Raw genomic sequence first — 7,429 nt, 5'->3', positions numbered from 1 at the left:
GGAGTGCCTTTCGACTTATGCCATCTTCAGAGTACAAATTCTTTGGAGCATTGGAGCATACCGTCTTATTTCTAATTATAGAGGGAGGACCATATTTACTTCCCTCACTTCGAATTACAGAGAGAATTTTCGTCGCAATTTCGAATCATAGAGGGCCGCGCCAGCTTAAAAATTTCGAAATAACGAGGGGAGAAAACTACATTGATTTTCTTCGAATTATCGAGAGATTTTCAAGGGAAACAGACTTTCCTTCGAATTAACGAGGTTTTCAAATTATCGGGGTTCGAATTATCGAGAGTCCACTGTATTTCACTGGTAAAAAAACCTTTTGGACCAATGCCGCATTGCACTAACTTAAGAATGCAGTTTCTTGTCGCCGGATTAAAGAGTCTCGAACTCTGGTTTCAAGCGGATTTTGCATTGATTCAAGCGGATTTTGCATTGAAATAAGAGTCCAGACTCTTAAATCTGGCGACAAGAAACTGCACTCTTGAACCAAGAGGTTTTTTTTTACCAGTGTTTACACAATTTAACAATATATCGACGGTGAAACTACCAAACCACGTATCTCGGTATGCGACGTCGCAGACTTCCTGTCATACTTTATTTTTTAAATGAAAAACTACTTAACATCCAGTCTTGAAAATTTCTGTGATTTTTCCTCTTTGTGCGGAGAAAATTCCGTGAAAGATTTCAAGGAATGATATTGATTTGGTCTACTTCAAAAAAATAAAATGTGAGCGTAGACTTTTAAACACCGCAAACGAGATACGTGGTTTGGTGGTTTCACCGTCGATATTACATCGTGGACACCTCACAAAAAGTCTAAATTAAGAGAAAGTCAAATAAGTTCAGAGCGTTGCACCTATGAAAATCGTAAACATTCTTCATTCGATTGAAGTTCATTTCTTTCGTACCCACGCTCATCAATATTTTCTTTCCGAGATCCGGTGTTGAGGAGGCGAATGCGAGTTGAGTCTGGTGAAAAATTAAAGCATGTTGGATAGTCTCTATTCGTTGCCTTCCGGACATTAGGGCGTAACTACACTCGACGATGAACCCTGTTGTCCGTATAACTCAGTGGTTTCTCGGTTCATCTCAAATTGTAGTTACGCCCTTATGTCAGCCAAGCGACGATTTGCTTGCGCTTGTACGCTGACAAAACCGCGTATTCAATTATTCATAATGAAATGAACGTTGAACGTTGAACGCTGAACGTGGAGCGCTGAACGTTGATGTGGGCGCAAATTGATGTCATCAGTTTATTAGCTCGGAGGAAAAGAGAATTGCACTGTTGCCTCCCAAAAAAAGAGGGAGACGGATTTTAAAGCAAAATTTTTATCATCGTTTGAGTACATGAGACGCGAAGCGCCTGCATAGACGTGCATTTGGATTGCATTTTGCAAAAAGGAACCACTAGCATTGCAATGTTGCTAAGATTGTGCAACTTCTTTTGTCATGGAGGAAAAACCCGATTATCCATTAATAGTTTCCATTTTACTCGCTAAAAACTGTGAATTTAAGACAAAAATTACCATCTAAATTTCATAATTTTTCACGATTTCCGCAATTTCATTGCAAAGGATGAAGTTGCACAATCTTAGCATCATTGCAGTGCTAGTGGTTCCTTCTTGCAAAATGCAATCCATTTCAGATGCCATCCATAAATTACGTGAGGCATTTTCCCCCATTTTCAGACCCCCCTCTCCCCTCGTAAGGCACCGTAAAACGTTCCCTTCCCCCTCGAATGATTACGTAAAGCGCGACAGACCTCGTCCCCCCCCCCTTTTCAATTATCGCAGATCTAAGCATTTCGTTCTCTTTCAGAAAAACAATGAAATTTTTAGGCCAAAATTTTTGTAAGTGAAACTAAATTTTTGAAGTAAGTTCATGGGAAGTATTAATGATACGATTAGTTTATTAAACAAAAACGTGGAGCAAAATTGAAGCATTTTTTCGTCTTCGGAATAGTTCAAAGTATAAAGTTGACATAAGAATGAAGTCACTACTCATCATCCCAGGGAACGGAGAAGTGGGAATCAAGAGAAATGACAGGAGCATGGTCCGATCGGTTCAGCAATCGGTGATGTGCTCATTTCCTCTATTTCATCTTGAATTTTAGTCGGTAGCTCAGCCCTACCCTCCCCTCCCCTCTCGTAAGGCACTGTAATGCTCTTAGAGCCCCCCCCCCCCAAAGATCCTTACGTAATTTATGGACGGTCCCTAAGAAAACCTTACGTCGCTGATCGTCATTTTCAAAGTTGCCTCTCTAACAGCTCTGAAGTCTTGCTTTAGGTTACGCATCTATGTCTATCTTCTTAAGCTCAGCTTTACCTTTCGTTAAGTTCTGAAAGCTCAGCTTATATCGAAAAGTCCCATCTTCTCCATCGAGCGCATAATCGAACCGATTATTTTCCAAATCATGTAAGCGCCAATCTCTATTTTGGTGGTAGAGGGCTTGTTTTTTCTTCGTTTTTTCCGTATAATCAATCATGTCTGATTTCGAAGCAGCCCCCTTAAAGAGCATACATTTTTTGGAATTCGAAAATTGTCAACAAAGCGAATAAAACGGTTTCTTATTTTTCTTGCATTCGCAATTTTGGCGCTTACATGATTTGGAAAATGGTCGGTTCATTTAGAGGAAAGGGAATGAGGTGGTCTACCTCTTTCATGACTTGAAACTCCCCCACCCCAAAATACATACATATATGTCAAAGGTATACCTTTGACAGTATAAGTAGTCAAATGCCTAGGCAAGTAGTCCAATGCCTCGGCAAATAGGCAAATATTCTTACTTAGCTTGAAATTTTGATATTTTACCCTAATTTTAGACAAAATAGTTCGTTGCATAAGAAGAAATTCTCTTTAAAAATATGCAGCAGACAGTAGTATTTTAAACGATTTTAAGATTCTAAATGTACATTTATCATGAAATTTTCAGCACGTCAGAAAACATAGCATTTTTAAAATTTTAACATTTAAATGTACTGAGGGCGTGTAAAAAGGAAAGAATAAGGAGAGTTCGCGGACTTGAAGATGTATTCTTCCCAAAATATTGAAAACCCGCGAAGTCCTCGCCATAAATTTACAGAATTCCGTAAACTGTCAAAATTTGACTACCGGCCTAGGCATTTGATAAAATGCCTGATTTGACTACTTGCCTTCGACATATATATTTCTCGAATTTTTCATGTTTGCCTTCCTAGCGTAAGTAAATTATCTCTGCAAGCTCCAATTCTGTTTATGACACCGTCCTCCTTGGTGGCATCTCGCAACCCTGTATAGGAAGTGAGAATCAGGGGGGAAAAAAATATGAAATAACAGCATCTGACAAGCGGAGTCCTATTTTTACTCGGATAATTAGATATCCTGAGGTTAAGTCACTAGTGTGCGCAAGAGCGAGGTTGAGATCGGAATTGAATTTTGCGGCAAGGAAGAAACAGTGATTCAATTTCACTCAAGGATTAAATCGGTGCATCTGATTTAGAACGCTTCCCCAAGCGTCTCCTTGCGCTGTTCTCAATAATTATCTTACTTCAGCTTCATCGTGAACTTGGGGGTGCCGCCTTGGCTGCCGAGGAGCCCAGCCACCGAAATGCAAATGCGGAAAATACGAATCTCAATTCCAACGTTTAAAAAGCTCCGCCGAAAATATCGATCTGGAAGTAGAGATTAGAGAGATATATAATTTTTCAAGGACAAGAATTTTTATTCTAATGCCACTAGATTTCTTAGCAACCTGATGTTCCATATCAGATTTTGAATTTTCATTTTACGATTATTAGTAAAGAAAAATTGAATAATAGTATATAAAAAATATTACAAAAAAAAAGAGTCCGCTTTCAACGACTGAACTTAAAGTAAGGTCATCTTGCGTTAGGCTTTGTATTAATATGTTCACTGCGGATATCTTCCTACTGTTTCGTAACCTTCATTTGATAGCAGTGAATTAGGTCTGAAAAACGAAGAATTAGAATTCTGCAGCGCTGTATCAGTCCTTGCATAGGATCACAACTGATGAGCTATTTTGAGTCAAAAATAATTTTTTTCAGCTGTATTCTTATCAAATTTTACATATCTTCAGCCGCAACTCAAGACAAAGTTTCTTTTTTTTAAACAAAAAAAAATATTAATCATTGTTTCATCAGAATGTTTTGTGACACGTAGAGTAATGCATTCCGGCACCCTAATAACACTTTAATGCATATTTAAATCTTTGAAGGGTTTTTCTCGAAACAACGTTCTTTGACCTTCAGGCTTATTTTTTTAAGATCTCCTGGGTGGATTTTTAGAAACTTTTCTGTTCTGTTTTTTTCCTGGCCATTTGTTTTGACTCCAAACGAGAGAGTTTTCTCTAATCACTCTTCAAGAAAAGAAAATGACTCCAAAGGGCACTTTGGTTGAATTTGGTTTGAAACATGTTTTTTCAATCAAGGAAATTACAATTTTTTATAATTTCAAAAATCCTCATATCTAGATCCAGAGAAAAGCCTAAGGAATCAAACAAAAGAAAGTTTGTAAAATTCTCTCCTGTAGAACTTGAAAAAAGTGTACCTCAGCATCAGTAAATTTCACATTGTGAGAATAGAGACTCATGACTCCCCGTAACTTGAGAGATAGGGAAACTGTTCGTTGATAAAATTAAATTCCTCAAGCTGACAAGGGTTCTTTCCATCGGTCATTTTGACTCCAGCGCTATACTTCCTCGCATCATGCAGTAAATTACGAACATTCAATTACCTTTGTCACGTTTAATTGAGCCGTTTTAGTTTCCAGCTCCCGTATCTCCAAAAATTCGAAGTCAACTCTGCCGTGCTAAAGAAAAACGCTATATAAGCCGTCCAGGCGTTGCCAAATATCCTCCGATAAAACAAAAATATTCAAAGAAGTTGTTGAATATTTTTCCTCAAATTTTTCAGACAATTGTATACACAATTTAATCTAATATATCTGAAAATTTCAAGGAAAAATATGAAAAACTTTCCTCAAAAATACATGATTTATCCGAGGAAGTGCGGCAACTCTCATATGTTCATACAGCGTTTTTCCTTAGCACGGCTGAACTATTTTTCGAAGTTGAAAACATGCACGTCCTGCTGCGCTCCTTCTGAGAGTTATTATGAAGCGTTTAAATCAAAAGGAACTATATTAATTCTGACGTGAGCCCTATAATCCATAAGAATATATACCTGACAAGGTTCATGTCACAATGGATATAGTCCCTTTTGATTTGAATACGTCCATTAAAGGACCTGCGTCAGTCTTAAGACTTTATCAAGGCTTTTTTGCTCTCCCTTGTGCCGCGCTAAGGCATATTTTGCTGCGAGAGAGAACGCCGTAGGATTATCTATCTATATTTTGCGAAATCTCTTGAAATAAAATATTGTTTTCAACAGCTTTTTAATGTTTTTTCTTTGAATCTTCAAGGGGCGTAGCCCGATTCCGTCCTCCGATTCCGTCCCGAGTCCGATTCCGTCCCGAAATTAAAACCAGATTCCGATTCCGTCCCGGAAAAATAATTTCTAAATACAAGCGGCAACATCGCAGCAATTTAAATGGTAGCACAATAGAAGAATGACTGAACCGACGTAAAAAAATCCACGAAAGCATCCCCTACTTCCGACGGGTCCAGGAAGGGTAACCCGAAAATACGACGCAAAAAAGTACCGATTTCTGAAGATGATACTACCGTGTTACTGATCTATCATGATCTGAAACGGAGTGGCTTATTTGTTTACTTTCTGATATGCTACCATTCAAATTGCTGCGATGTTGCCGCTTGTATTTAGAAATTATTTTTCCGGGACGGAATCGGAATCTGGTTTTAATTTCGGGACGGAATCGGACTCGGGACAGAATCGGGGGACGGAATCGGGCGATCCCGTCTTCAAGTACTCAATAGATGGAATGGGTCATGTGCAATGTGCAAACTTTTGTCAGAGCGGAAAGAGCAGTCTTCTTCACGTGGAAAGTAGCTCAAAAGTCACTGGGAAAGTCCAAAATTCACTCCTACTCTTACAGTATACACGGGGATTCCAAATTTCGGATTGCCAAACTTCCCGTTTCAAAACGTACACTACAGAGTACGTATAATTGGACGTATTTTTGTCAAACGGAACTATAGACGACAGTGGCGTAGCGTGCTTTGCGATATATCGATTGTTATGCCATTTAAACCTATGGACAAGGATCGATTAACAGGGTGTTTGCAGCGAACACCTTAATAATCGATTCTTTACCATAGGTTTAAATGGCATAACAATCGATATATCGGAATTCGCACCAGGCCACTGATAGACGAGTGGGAACGATGAGGTTTGCTGTAAAAAGATGCATGAGAAACAATGTTAAAGTGGGCGTGATTCCCTTTAGAAAAATGGAAAAGCGGGATTTTACATTCTGTCAAACGAAACTGAATGCGGCACTCAATGAGCCATGAGCATCGAAAAAGAGCGCTGTGGACAGGGCTTGTTAAAGCTGACTAACCTTCCACTCAAGTCTCCGTCGTTACAAACTTTATAAAGAAAAACGCATTGTCAACCTGTAAACCTATGTAAATAAAGTCCTATCCACCTTATCATTATGAAGGTAATTGTTATTATGAAGTTAATTATTTACTCAATAGTTCTGATTGTTGCTGCGTCTCTTCTTGGATCGATTGTTTCCTATTGTGCAAGTGTGAATCCGTCAAATCGTAATACAGCTGCGTTAACGAATACCGGGACCCCAATTAGAGGTGTCAATGTGTAATGCTGATAATGACTGCATTAGTTAATGAATATTACAAATTATCAATTAATTTTGACGCCATATTTTATGCTTTACAAGTACAAAATGAATCCATGTCAATTAATGTTTGCATTAAATTGTGGATGAAGTACCTCTTATTTTCATACTTTTCTGACAAGGTTTGCAGAGCGATCGCATAATTTTGCTCTTGAAATTCAATGTTTTTAATCACAGAGGAAGCATTACTTTTCCGAAGACGCTATCAACAGCTATTTTTATGAACCAATGAATCAAACAGATGTTTGAATGATGACCATTTTTCAACATCACCTATGAAAATTTATTTTTAATCAATTTATAGAAGTTTCCGAGAAATTCCCGGATTGATTTAAAATAAAATCACAAAAAATTTCGACGCGATATTTTCGTTCGTTCTGGTTTTTTTTTTTTTTTTTTTAACCAAAATTAATTTTACGCGAATCAAGTTTCGGAATCGCTTTATCGTTTAAACATCGTCCAAGTTGCCGAAACGTTGCAATTATGATACTTATTTACACCTCTATTGTGGTAAAATGGTAAAAACTGGGCAGGGACCGTCAAAAGAAATGACGCGTGGTCCTAGTTTTGAGGCGATTTTAGCGTCGCGCAAGCCAGCGAGGGGAGCGCGGTCGAGTGTCGAGTCATCTTCACAGTGCATTTT

This window comes from Bemisia tabaci, chromosome 6 (genome assembly GCF_918797505.1).
Source record: "Bemisia tabaci chromosome 6, PGI_BMITA_v3".
Taxonomy (NCBI): domain Eukaryota; kingdom Metazoa; phylum Arthropoda; class Insecta; order Hemiptera; family Aleyrodidae; genus Bemisia; species Bemisia tabaci.
Note: the sequence above shows the minus strand (reverse complement) of the source record.